This window comes from Amblyomma americanum, chromosome 2 (assembly GCF_052857255.1).
Source record: "Amblyomma americanum isolate KBUSLIRL-KWMA chromosome 2, ASM5285725v1, whole genome shotgun sequence".
In the NCBI taxonomy this organism is placed as follows: Eukaryota; Metazoa; Arthropoda; class Arachnida; order Ixodida; family Ixodidae; genus Amblyomma; species Amblyomma americanum.
Genome location: NC_135498.1, coordinates 166,279,996 through 166,294,754, shown reverse-complemented (window position 1 = coordinate 166,294,754; position 14,759 = coordinate 166,279,996). Strand labels below are relative to the sequence as shown.

The 14,759-nt window shown below is 46.9% G+C and overlaps 1 protein-coding gene across 1 annotated transcript in view; it reads left to right on the top strand.

The window, feature by feature from the left end:
* Positions 1-12,782: 12,782 nt before the first annotated feature.
* The window catches only part of LOC144120206 (growth hormone secretagogue receptor type 1-like), a 225,304-nt gene continuing 223,327 nt past the window's right edge, over positions 12,783-14,759 (top strand). Inside the window, exon 1 of the mRNA XM_077652621.1 lies at positions 12,783-13,086. The gene's annotated coding sequence lies outside the window, so the exon portion shown is untranslated. The remainder of the gene's footprint in view (positions 13,087-14,759) is intronic.

Here is a 14,759-nt window from a genome sequence, read left to right as displayed (position 1 = left end):
ACTACTTCTCCTTCGCCGATGAATCGGCATCGATGTCTCACACCCCAACACGTGAGGTTAGCAGCTCTTCAGACTTCTTCATTTACGCTACGAAATTAGCGTGTTCTCAACGTAGTCCCTCAAGGGCACCTTGAGTCTCAAGGTGATGGTGCTTGGCGCCACCACGGACCATTAGTCCCCATACCGAAGCTGTCATCTGCACCTTGGCGGTAGGTTTTAAGGTGAAGGGTAGAAAAAATGAACGGTGGCGGTCGGGGCCATGGTCAAGCTCCGGCCGATGGGCTCCCTTCTGTAGACCGTTCAGGGGACTCCGGGATCTTCCTGTTAATAAGACGGTGAAGCACAGGCGACATTTTAGTAACCGTCACTGTATTTCTTCTAAAAAAACCTGACCGGTCCCTGAAAAGGAGCCGCACCGATGAAACCTTCACCAGTGCCCGACCTGACTGTGGCCACTTTCCTCTTTTCCTGGTTATTCATTATATTGTAGAAAATGACCCAGTTGCCGAAATGTCCGTTTTTTTGTCGCTAGAACCACTGAGAACAATAGAGGAAAAACGTACAAAGCAAAAGAAAAAGCTTTCATCTGATGACCTTCTTATTAAAGTGTCCCAGCAAGACCACTCTAACATCCTTCTGAAACAAATGCAGTTTGCTCACATCCTGGTGGCCATCAATCCGCATCGCAATCTGAACACAGTGCAAGGTGTAATTTCAGAAGGGGATCTTACCACAGAAACACAGACTGGCCTCCTGGAAGGCTTCCGACATCGAGGTGTCAATGCTCTTCGCCGCATCACCATAAGGCGGAACGTTGAAGAGGTGGTGACACCCCATATCGTCCTACAACTTTGAACGATCTCGTCTTCCAGATGCTGTGAATGCAGATTTCATCCCCTGCAAAGTTCGTCCCTATATCCTAAACGCGAGAAGATGTTTGAATTGTCAAAATTATGGACATGGATCCAAAACATGCCGTGGAAAACTCACTTGTGCAATGTGCGGTGCCCTTGAGCACACAACTGAAAACTTCAGTGCTGCTCAAGCAGAAGCTCCAAACTGCCATGGGCCACACGCAGCGTTCTCACGATAGTGTCAGGGATTTCAAAACGAGAATAAAGTAATTTAGATCAAAGTAACAGAAAACATTACAATCTCAGAAGCCAGGAAGAAGCTCTCGCTTCTCTCCGGAAGATTTTACGCTGACGCAGCGCGCCGGGGGGCCGGGCGGCGTCTCGTTACGGTGGGAACGCAATACAGCATCGCTGATGCGCGCACGCCTTGGCGCCTTACCAATATACTTCGGCAAAATCACGAGTGCTCACTCAGGCTCACTCACAAAAGTTTTGTCAACCTACAAGCTCACTCGAACTCACACTTACAGAGGCCTGGGCTCACTTGAACTCAACTCAAACTAACTTAGAACTAACTTAGAACTAACTCAGACTTACTCAAACTCTCCAGTCATCAGAGGTCAACCATCATCACGACTCATTTGGACTCACGACTCATCTGGGCTCACTCACTCATTTAAACTCACGACTCATTTGGTCTTACTCTTCGACTCACGACTCATCTGGGCTCATTCATTTCTCCTCACGACTCATCTCGACTAACTCATTTTGACTCACGGCTCATCTGCCGTCACTCATTCGGGCTCACTCGCCCATTTCAACTCATGCCTCAGCCTGTCTCACCTTGGCTCACAGCACATATAAGCTCGCACATATCGGACAGCATTATATGTTCTACACCCATCGGCCCATGTTACGCTATTTAAGGAACATTTAAATGCGGCAACTATGGCACGTGTACATGTACTTTTTCTGAATTTGTGCTATACAATTCACTAACAATTTCGGGCAATCATTTAGATCGTAGATAAGCACTGCTGTTGGTGTTTCAATATTTTTGCCTGTGTCTTTTGTGTTTCTATGCTGTGCTGCTCTTTGCCCAGAATAAATCCTATTATCAAGCTCTAAATCGGGCTGTTTCAGTCTTTAAACCAAATATTACACCCTTCTCGAGAGAGGTGAAAGCCTCTCTTAAGTACTTTGTTTGTTTAGAGCTGCTACATTACTGATATATACAGTTGTAATAAACTTATATTTCTCTTATGCAGCTTTTCTTCTCTGCGACCCATTCTCACTTATGGCTTAATGGATCCCATCTGGAGTACATTGCTTAGCCTCATTGTCACGGTTGCATCCTCTGCCGTTTTCTTTCTTATCCGCACATCATGGACGTGAGTAAAAATTGTGGCTTCTGGGGTGTGGGCAGCCCACCAAACACCTTGGGCCTAAGCTTCACCGATCCACCACGGACACACAAACGATTGTGCAACGGTGCGGCTCCCACACAACTTCTGCAGATAGGAGAGGGGTTCGCCTCCGGAAACATGCCCCCTAGTTCACAAAAATTGTACGGGCAACTAAGACATTCATATGGTGCGTAAATGCGGGAGCACGATTTGTCGCTGAATTGTTGTAGGGGGCTTGAGAGGTGAACGTTGTTTCGCTGCAGCCGCTCACTTCGCACGTTTCGCTGAGTTCCAATGGCCGCATACTTAATCGGCAGTGAACTGTTGCCTCCGGCCACGGTGCGCGGTGCCGCCTGATGGTGTAGACGCGAGCGAGTCAACTGAAGGCCAACTCACCGCGCGGCGAGTACTTTCCCTTTTGTGTCATCTCTAGCTGCGTTTACATGAATACGACGACAGCGGCGCATCGTATTTCCGGCCTGTCTCGCGGAGGCAGCGCGCCATTTTTTACATGTAAGTACATTACACCAGGCAAGGGGGAACAGTGACATGTCACCCAGTGCATGCGGCGGAGGGGGTCAGCCGCTCCCATCTTGAGCCTGGTCAGCTTTGTTATCTGAGAGAGGGGGTATTGCATAGCGACTTCAGGCATCGCGGAAGGGATCTTTTTCTTCTCGGAAGGGGAAAATCCCAATTATGGTGGTGAGGTCACTCACGTGCGGCGTCTCTGCCACGCAGTTATGCCACGCGTGTCTGCCACGGTTTTTTGGCTACGGCGAGTTTTTCGCACTAGTCAAATAAGAGGCCTTGAGGCCTGTAGCTGCCGCTTGCGGGACGCAAAGATCTGAAGCCGCTGCATGTGTCCTACAACCAATTAGGAAACAACTAAGAAAGAACTACAGCAACCGCGTTACAGCCAGCCACAGGTAATATCGAACAAGACCAAGCGGGGCGGCCAATAAACTTTTCACGTGTTTTAATAACCTGGAGTGCAACAGCGACATCAAATACACATCAGGAAACAATGCAATTGCTTTGCATCGTCATCTCGATCAGAAGCGGAATAAGTATCACGAGCGCAAAGGAAACTCGACCGGACTGACCACTAGTCATCATGATCTGAATGTGAGCCCAGACTTACCACGACTCAGAACATAACCTTAATGTGAGCCCGACTTATTCACGACTCAGGTCATGATCTAGACGTGAGTCCGGACTCACGACTCAGATCATGTCCTGAAAGTGAGTCTGGACTTACGACGCAGATCATGATCTGAAATGAACGTGAGTGAGCCCGGGTGAGAACACTCATGAGTGAGTTCGCCGACCTATGCTCACCAAGCAGCCTTGGGTTGAACCAACATTCCATGTCCCACAGGTCAACTTTTCATATGCCTCTAAGAAAACACATACAAATGAGAGGGAGTCTCTGCCTCATCACAAATCCACATCTGCTTCCGCGTCTTTAATTGAAGCAGTGGAGGTGACGGCGGTGTCCTCAGCGTCGGAGGCGCTGAGGGAGTCCCCCAAAGAGAGGCGGATCTTCTAGACCACCTCAAACGAAAAAGATCTTCCAGCCAAGCCGCCTGATAAAGGCGGCGACATCAAATAACTCCCACTAATCTTCAGGTCCTCATAAGAACAATGGCCGTCAAGAGCCTTATCCACTGGAACTGCCGAGGTCTAGTTAAGAACCTGGATGACATATATGAACACTGGCCCAATATCAACCAAACACACTTTGCCTACAAGAAGCCCACATAAACCCGACACATAAACTTTCTAAAAAATTATGTAGTATACCGGAACGACAATCAAGGCAGTGCGCGCTCATCACGTGGCGTTGCTTTGTAGTTCAGAATTCAGTCTCTCTGTGTATTTCACTAGGTACTGATTTAGAGTCAGTGGAAATACCAGCCCTAACTTTTGGCAGAGTAATAACCGTATGTTCCTTATATATTCCCCAAGATCACCGCCTGTCCATTGACGAAGTCGAAAAACTCATTGACCAGCTCCCGGAGCAGTTTCTGCTGGTCTGCGATTTTAACGCACACCCCCCATCATGGGAAGATACCAGAACAGAATCTCGAGGAGCGCTAATTGAAAACTTCGTGTTGTCGTCTGGCTCATGCATATTCAATAGAAAAGAACCAACATACTTTAATGTAGCACACAACTCATACACAGCAATAGACCTGGCTTTTGGCTCTTCATTGCGTTTGGAAGCTACTGAGAGGGGCTGTTATTGATCATCTTTGTGGAAGTGATCATCTTTATGAAAGTGACCATTTTCCCATTTATTTAAAATACACAGATAATATCAACCCCAGGGTAACTTATCTTAGGAAGTTTAAAAAACAGATTGCAGATTGGAAGATGTTCCCGTAACTCTCAGCACTGTGCTGTTAATCAATTACAGACCTAGGCTGAGATGAATGTCAATTATTGATCACACTGCATATAATAGCCGCTGCACAGATATTCATTCCACCGACGTTTGGTAAAATAAAGAACAAACGAAGACCATGGCGCAATGCAAGAAAGCTCGTCAGAACAAAAATAATGCTTGGTCGGAATTGCGTCGTTACCCTACGGTTGGCAGCTTAATAAACTTCAAGCGTGCAGAAGCAAACGGCAGGCGTACTTGACGTATATCCAAACGGGAAAGTTGGCAATTGTTTCTTTTCTCTGTAAATTCTTACACAGATAAACATAAAGTGCACAGTAGAGAAAAAGCACTTAAAGGGCATAGTACACATCAAATTCCTCTTGATAGCACTGCTGGTGATACATTGGAGCACAGAGCAGATGCTCTAGGCAAACACTTCGAATACACTTTTAGCTCGGCGTATTATGCAGGCCACTGCTTGCGATGCAATTCAGCTGAGCAGCGGAAACTAATTATAAAAGAAGGCCAATTGTGGGAGGATACAATAGCCCCTTTACTTTACAAAAGTTGGAGGTTGACTTTGGCACTTGTGGTAGCTCAGCAGCAGCGGGCCCTGACAGGCTCACATATGGAATGCTGGGGCAACTGCTTGAAGAAACTCTGAAAACTGTCCTGTGTCTGTTTAATAAGATATGGGCTGCTACGTTCTTCCAAAAGTCTGGAAAGAAGCGATTGTCGCAGTATTAAAACAAGGCAAAGAAGCCATACTTGCGGCCAGTTATCAACCAATTGACCTAACCAGCTGTTTATGCAAAATCTGAAAAAAAAGATAAATCGACGCTTTGTGTATTTCCTTGAATTCAACTGTCTTCTTGACCAGCAGCAAGTTGTATTTCGGGCTAACCGGCCGACCACTGACCAGCTCGTTGCCTTCGAATCTTACGTGAGGGACGCCTTCGTGCATAAAAAGGTCGGTTTATGTTTTTTTTTTATTTAGAGAAAGCATACGATACCACATGAAGCTGCGGTATCGTCCGTGACCTGTTTGTCTTTTGGATCTCGGGGAATATGCTGTCCACCATTCAAAGTCACCTGTGTGAACGATCATTCATGGTCTGTGTAGGGAATTCATTATCTAAGCAATTTTTACAAGAGAATGGTATTCCTCAAGGCGGCGTTCTTAGCTGCATTCCTTTCATAGCCAAAATGAGTTCATTTAAGAGCGTCCTGTCTAGATGCATATTCTACTCCATTTATGTTGACGATGTACAAATAAGTTACAAGTCATGTAATTTATCCATCTCTGAGCGGCATATGCAGATAGGAGTAAACAAAGTATCAAAGCGGGCAGACGAAAATTGATTTAAACTGAACACAGAAAAGACAGTCAGTGTGCTCTTCACAATACAACCTAGTGTTAGACCTAAACCCGGCATCAAAATCAATGGGCAGAGTATTGTTGTCCAAAAAGAGCACACATTTTTTGGCGTCACAGTCCACAAAAAGCTTACATTCGTTGCACACATTAAGCACTTAAGACTTAAATACATGTAATCAATGAACCTTCGAAAGATCCTGTCTCACTCGTCTTAGGATGCAGATGGACACTGCCTGCTGAGTACTCCAAATAGCGTAGTCCTATAAAGTATAGACTACTGCTCGTTAATGTACGAGTCAGCAAGAAAAAGCACTTTAAAAATGCTCGACTCAGTGTACCACCTGGGTCTTCGGTTGGTTACTGGTGCTTTCCGTGCAAATTTTGTACGTTGAGGCGGACCGATGGTCCCTTGAACGACGGCGGAAGTACACAAGTATAACATACGCTACGAAGGTATTAGCTCATGCTGACCATCCATGCAACACGCTATTGCGAAACCCAGCCAGTAGACCGTTCTTTTCAAACCGACCGTCTTAAACCCCACCTTTACCTATTAGAGTCGCCACTCTTGTCCAAGACATGAACATACCTGTCTCCAATATTCTGGTAACTTCTTCTAAAGAGATAATTACTTCTGGGAAGTGTATCCATTTCACTGCGACGCATATTTTCGTGAGGTTGGCAAGAATAGATCGCCAATTGGCATAAAACAGCATTTCCTGTTCCAACAAGCAAATTATCAGTGCACGGAGGTTTACACTGATGCCTCCAAGACTTCCTCAGTTTTATGTGCAGTTCAGAGTCGTCAATTTTCTAAAACAAAAGAATGAATAGACACACGAGCATATTTACTGCGGAATGTCAAAGTATTCTGTTGGCGGTTAGATTAATCCTGGAAAAAGCCGCCGTGGTGGCTCAGGGATTATGGTGCTCGGCTACTGACCCGAAAGACGCGGGTTAGATCGCGGCCGCGGTGATGGAATTTCGATGGAGGCGAAATTCTTGAGGCCCATGTGCTGTGCCATGTCAGTTGACGTTAAAGAACCCCAGGTGGTTAAAATTTCCGGAACCCTTCGCTACGGCGTCCCTCATAACGTTAATCGCTTCGGGACATTACACCCCCATAAACCACAAACCATCATCCCAGAAAAAAGCCCCAAGCTCTGTTGTTTACTCAGACTCCTTAAGTTTGGTTATGGCCCTGTCTTCCGGGAAACCCTGTAAAAATCCTGTCATAAATTCCCTCTTGAAATGCCTTAAGTCTGTACGCACATTGAACCTTAAAGTTACAGTATGCTGAGTACCCGGTCACTGTCGAACAGATGGAAATGAAGCTGATAGGCTTGCAGCATCAAGTTCCGAACTTAGTAGGATAGATATAAACTTCCATACCAGGACCTCAGGCCACTTATTAGGACTGCATTTCACAAAGGGTGACAGCAGGATTGGGATGAACAAATAGACAACAAACTGCACACAATAAAACCAGCCACAGAAAAACAAAACAGATTCAACGAAGTTGCTTTTTGTAGACAAAGGATAGGACACACATACATCACACATTCACATCTTTTAAAGGATACTCCAGCAGCACAATGCGCGAGATGTGAAGCCCAAATCTCAGTTGCCCACACATGATTCATATGCTCCAGATTGGATACACAAAGAGGACAACGCTTAACTGAACTTTAAAGATGTAAAATACCAATGCATCCTTTTTTATTTTTAGGTGATCACCGCACGTTTCCATTGAATAGGGTTTTAAATTTTTAACTCATGTGGGCTTCTTACGAGAGATTTCATATTCAAAGTAGTCTCAGCACCTCCTCATTGCTGTGGAGGCTGCTGAGCTCAACCATAGGTGCCAGACGCCTCGCTCTTCTTGCTCTAACAAGGACTGTGGTTGAGGCTACCTGGCTTCGTATTATATATATATATATATATATATATATATATATATATATATATATATATATATATATATATATATATATATATATATATATATATATATATATATATATATATATATATATATATATATATATATATATACCCTCTTAAAACAATTTTTAGGCGCTATACATCACTTTAGGCCGTTCCACCAGATTGATGCAGCCTCTTCACACTCTAGAATCGTGCACATGCTCACTACTCTTAGTCGCTATGCACCCTGGTGTTGTTTTTATCATCTCTACATATTTCAGCCTGAGCCAACCGAAAACCTCTTGTTTGGCGCTCTTTCGCCTTAAATGCCTTTGCGCCATAAAAAACTAGCATCATTATTATCATATTCTGAACGTAGTCATCTGTTTTGGAAGAAAGAGCGCTTTTTAAAAAATTACTTACAGAAGCAAAAAAAAAATAAAAAACGGCGATGTTTAGACAAATCAAGCGTTCACAGGATTACAGAAAAACAAGGTCGCGAGGCATATTTTACTTTAGGGCCTCCACATCCCCGTGATAACATTTGGAATAATCGATACCTGCGAACTCTTCTAGGCCTTTAGAAATGCTTGCATGGAAGTAACGCCGGTTGGCAGACGTGGAATGCGTGGCTGCCAGAACCGTTGTGAAGTTAAATGCAACTGTTAAATATAGAAATAACCTATGTGTACTGCAGGCTGTAACAAAAAGCGACCACTCTCGGTCTCAACAGGACCGCAATATGTCTTACCAATATCAGTTAATCTCAGACTCAGACAATCCAGTTGTATTCGGCTTGCATGACACATCTAGTCGATACGATAGAGGCTTTTACCATACCGTGTAGTGCGTTACAGTTACCCCAGTAATAGGGACACGATTGCACCTGCACGACGTTCACTGGAGGTGACCATTGTTTCCCCGGAGGCACTCTACCGTGATGCGGTTATCGCAGACGGCTTACATCAACATTAGAGCGTGCACCTACCGTCCGCTCACCTGATTCTTTGGTAACGGTTCCTGACGCTTCCGGTAAACTGTGACCTATTCACGGATCTAAGCTACAACGTCTCCTTGTAATGTTTTACATGTCGCGGGATGCTGAGTGCCAATGTCGAAGGCGCCGATGCCGACGTAGCCGGGCGGCTTGCCAAGCAAGTGACCGCATGATTCGCAATTTGAAGCTGAAACGTCTCCGTGTAATGTCTTATATGTCGCAAATCACTCGAAGGAAAGAAACTAGGAAAAAACGTTTTTTTTGTGCATCTATGATGGTTTTTACGATTGCGTTCAATTCTTTTAATGGCGTTAAGAAAAATATTGGTTTTATATTCCATTAATACAGATAAAGCTCGTATAAAATAAGATAATGCCATGTGAAGTGTTTTCAGTAGCGAAAATTTTATGTTTTGCCAAAAAAAATTATTTTGCCTGCTTCTGCATACTTGAGCTTAGCAATAAGTTCAAATTTTTGTCACGTTATTTATGCATTTTTAAGAGAATAAAACAACGTGTTCTGTCTTTTTTCGTCGCATGTCCGGTGATGTTCACTTCGTTTCATTACTGCATTTTTATGTAGCTAGCTCTTTGTTGATAATGTAGAGGGTCATTCGCCTAGGACTGTCATCATTTTTTTAGCAATTGGCTTTCTGGGTTAGAAGCGCGCTTTTCCGGCAAAGCATTGTCAGCGCTGTGGTTCATCAGGGTACTGCTAAGACGCTCTATCTGGCTGATAACTAATACAGAATGGTTACTTTTTGACGTTTAGGCTCCTTATTTATTGCGCATTTCGCGCTCGAAAATAGGAGCGGTGAGCGACCAGGAACCTGGTGACACACGCGCCCTATTCTGATGCACGCTCTTAGGGGTAGCTAGTGCTATTACCGGTCGCGCGGTATCGGTTTCGGCCAAGTGCGGCCTCTACATTCCTTGCCCTGCAGCGGCGACGAGAAGCATTTTCGCGAATCTAAAGAGAGGTACGGAAATTACTTACTGCGGGCTACAAGCGCCTCGCTGAATAAGGAGCCTAACAGCAATAGGTAAAAAGTTAACCATTCATTTTTATAGTTAACCAGCCTTTTGCTGCTAGATACCACGATACCACGTCTTAGCTGCAGTCTTATGCACTTCACTGCTCACAATACTACGCCCAAAAAAAACCCCGTTCTTTTAAGACAAAAATCCTATCTTTAAAAATTACTGACAGTTTTACGTGATACCGCGTGCAAATTTAAGTTTTTTCAGTCCCCTGAGGTCCCGCGCCGCCCTCAGCCGCCTGCAATCTAACGGCCGCGGTACCCCACTAGTGCGGGAAATTCGCTCGCGCATCGAGCGCCTCGCGCAGAGAGGTTGTGCCGTGCGTGCACAGTGGGTGCCCGGTCACTGCGGCATCGCCGGCAACGAAGAAGCTGACGACCTCGCGACCGCTGCACACCAACTACCTGCCAGCGATCTGCCCCTTGCGCTGGAGGACGTGCGTGCGGCCATTCACGACCATCTACGAAAGCAGCACCCCGACCCACGCATCGCGGGAGGTGAGCGCATCGACAGTGTCACCGGCTGTCGCGCACTTACACGGTCGCAACGTGCAATGATCCTCCGCGCGCGCATTGGCTGCTTGTGGCCCGGGGAACGACGGGTGCGGCACGGAATCGCGACGAGTGATGTGTGTGACGGATGCGGTGCAGTGGAAACACTAGAACATCTGCTTCTTCGCTGCCCCGCGTTCGCCGATGCTCGTCGCGATATGCTCGCGGCCTATAGGGCGCAGGGCATACTACCAGACTCCATCAAGACGCTATTGTGGCCGCAGGGCAGTGTGCGCACTCGTGAGCGAACTTTGGTGAGCCTCTGTGCATTCCTCGAACACACGGGCTTGACGTCCCGTCTGTTCTCCGTCAGGTAGTTACACGCAGTGACCGAACGCTCCGCGAGTTCTACCTTGAACGATTAATAACTGGACGCCCCACTCCAGTTGTAACCTACACAGTGCTGTGCGCGTGTGTGATTTAATTCCTCTAAACTGAACTAATCACGCGCACAACCTGGACACATTACTTATTGTGTAAATAGTTTGTACATATTACTTCTCCCCCTGTCCTCTATTCCTGTCCCCTCACCTCTTTCATTTCATTTCTCCATTCTGCCTGCTGTCCTTTATTTCCGCTGCCCCAGCTCAGGTGCTTCCGTATCGATGGCAGATGCCGGGGCTAGCAAAAATCTTTTCCTTCCTTTTTACTATTATTTTTAATAAAACCACTACCACCACCACCAGTCCCCTGAGGTGCGTTGTTTTCTTTGCTTGTGGCATGACCCCGCCTTAGCGAATGGCTGAGGGCATGCGTCTTTCGTAGTAGGCAAAGGAGTATAAATACCTAATTTTATTAGTAAAGATTCTGCATCCCACTTTCTTTGTTCGCCCTCGTGTCCTCTAGTATCGCTTTCTCTGATAGCGCTTACTGTATGTAATACACTTGTCTCGCTGGGCATGTATATTCCCTTCCCACTTCTTGTGTGCTCAGGCTTCAAAAAGTGTTCCGAGAAAATTAAAGCTGCTTTCAGCAGATTTTTCGCTGACGGCATTAATGGCGCAATTCATAATTCGCGAAAGCGAGGTTATTTTAGACCGACGCTGTGCAAGAGCGCGACTATGGGGCCTTGTTTTGTTTTCTTCCTTTTACTTCCGTTCGTTCCACCGTCGGTCGCTGCTCCCACTGACGAGGGCCATGGGAGGTGACGTGGCGGAAACACGGCTATGGCGCAAAGGCGGACTGGAGCCTACGCCATACAATGTCGCAGCAACAAGGCGCGTTTGAGACATCTGACGAGCCTTATCGGCGCTAATCTTGTCTAAGGAAAGAAACTGAACAGCGGTAGTGCCGCGGACTAATCGGGCTTGTTACTCGGCCGGACTTGATGCGACGGTGGTAGGGCGCGTCCTGAACGGGCCTGGCCGTGGTTGTTCGTTTGTGTCCAGACTTCTTGTTTCGTCACGATTGACGTCACGACCAAACGCAAGGAAAACTAAGCTACAGGCTACTAGAGTCCCTGATAAGTATGAAGCCCACTGATGGCTCGGCCTTCGCAAATGTGATCGGCCCGACACGTAGGGTCATATTTGATTCTTTACGCCCTCTCTGCAGGTCTTTTGTCAAGCAAAAAGAAATAATAATTGTAACTTAGCCCATGCACGCAGCTTCATACAAATAACAGTGTATGCCAAACAACAAAATCGACTTAATAATAATAATAATTGGTTTCTAGGGAAAGGAAGTGGCGCAGTATCAGTCTCGTATATTGTTAGACACATGAACCGCGCCGTAAGGGAAGGGATAAAGAAAGAAGCGAAAGAAGAAAGGAAGAAACAGGTACTGTAGTGGAGGGCTGTGGAATAATTTCGAACGCCTGGGGATCTTTAACCTGCACTGACATCGCACAGCACACGGGCGTATTAGCGTTTTTCCTCCATAAAAACGCAGCCGCCGCGGTCGGGTTCGAACCTGGGAACTCCGGATCAGTAGCCGAGCGCCCTAACCACTGAGCCACCGCGGCGGGTCACAAAATCGACTTTTAGAGCCCGAATTCCGCGCCGCAGCTCACTTTGAGCAGTTTTCGATCCATATATACGAGATGGCGCTGGCAGCGCAAACCTGCTGCTTCGACCAATGTTTCACAGGTGGCGGCCCCACGAAAACACAGACAGAGTCGCGCATTCTCAGTGAGCCGCGTTTGAGTTGCTTTCAGAGTAGAGGGATATACCGCTCGATCTTCGCGTCAGACCGTCGCTGCTGCAAGCCAGTTGCGCTGACGCTGGTGCGGTTATGATAAAACTCCTTCATAAGGACTGTTTACCACAAGCTGCGGTTGTCCTTCAACTAAATGAGGAGCGCAGCAAGTAGTTAAGAACTTGCTTTCGACGACAACAAATACTGGTGCGCAAACCTCAAAATACGGGGAAGAAAAAAATGTGCGGTGCAAAGCGTTGGAAGCACGTGTGAAGTGTGAAGTGGTGCCGCTCATGCTGCCGTACTCCGAACGCCATAGGAGGACGGGTCGCACGACACTTCTGCTGCTGTCAGTGCGACGCCATGAGATGCTAGGATCCTTATTCTATGGGCGAAAACTTCGACAAAGGTTCGTTTCAAGCTTTGGTACTTTCGGTATGCGTTATGACGCTGGGGATTGCGAGAAAAGTACGTTACAGCGGGTGTCGCGCTTTCCAGAGGAAATGGATGTAGTCTTCTGATGCGGTTGACATTTTATAAAGAATATTCATCACATGACCTTTTGCACTGTTCACAACCTGTTATTAATAATGGACTAGTGCCAGCCCATCCTGTGACCTTGGCAAAATGGCTGCCTATACCGAAAGTAGATCTCTCGCCTGCTGCATGACGACGTTGCCTCCAAGACAGCATATCTTTCTGATAATTTTCTGCTGCAGAAGGTTAGAGTGTGCTATTGAAGGTGGTTGGTAATAACTAATCGAAAATTGTGCCATTTTGTCTACCTCAAAACTTGTTAATTTTAAAAAGTTCCGACGTTTCCTAGCCGATAATGGGCTCGTTCGTCAAGAATGACACGGGGCATTTTGGTTTGCAGCTTGGTCAGTATATCTCTTCAAATTCGTTTTTATTGATAAAGTACTCCTCTACACAGGCCTCAGGCAAGCCGTTTAGGAAGGAGTGCAGCACAATAGAAATCTTTTTTTTGTTTGCAGGCATATGCAAAAATTCGTGCGATTTTCCAAAAAAGATAACGTTGTGGTCTCCTGCATCACGTCTATGAAATGTGATTTAATGGCTACAGGCCTAGCACGGGAAGGAAGGAAGGAAGGCCTCAGACGTTGCTGGCACATACCCACTACGGGGGAGTGGCCAAGACACAGGCGGTTAATTGCTGGATACAGGAAAGTTTTGACGGGAAAATGAGTGGTAATAGGATGTAGCCTGATAGATTGGAAGACGGACGAGCATCCTGAGCCTCTTCCCGCTTCGTCGTCTTCCCATTCGTAGCATTACCTGGTGTCGACGAGTGATCATCCCAATTAGTGCCTGAAAATCTGAGGGGTAAGATGACAGCGGGGGCTGTAAAGGGATAGAATGAGAGGCTTGCCACCGCGATGAAAGAAGGAGCCAAAAGCCAGTGCTCATGGATGCGCCGTACGGTACGGCGGGGGGGGGGGGGGGGGGGGGGTATAGAGAGTGCGGTTGCCGTCTTGTGTCCAGTCGTCGTGCCGTCGTCGTAGCGGAAGTGACGCTTTTACGGTATCATCGTCGGGGTCGCGTTTCCGACTCGTCATTGTGTCGTGTTGTCCGTGCACGGCCGGACTGGAGTGGTGGCGGCGCGCGCTTCTTGCGCCGCGGCCTCTCGAGTCCGGCCGTGTTCCAGGCTGGGGACGGGCGGAGAAGAGCGGCGGGTTTTAGTCATGTCAGCTAGGACAAGCGGAGCCGGGAGGCGGCATCCTGGACTGACGACGAATGCAGATGGAAGGAATAGAAGCTCCAGGGCTGGGATGAGGACGGACTGGAGTATCTCCACCGTAATGTAACACGGTGCAAGGCCGATGAATACACGACATGGTGACAGTTAAATATGGCTGGGGGCCGAAACGGAGCGCTCCACGCCGCTAATCACTTCGTCGTCTTCTTGTCCGTTTGATTGGTTTTTGGTTTTTATGGGGGTTTAACGTCCCAAAGCGACTCAGGCTATGAGGGATGCCGTAGTGAAGGGCTCCGGAAATTTCGACCACCTTGGGTTTTTTTACGTGCACTGACATCGCACAGCATACGGGCCTCTAGAATTTC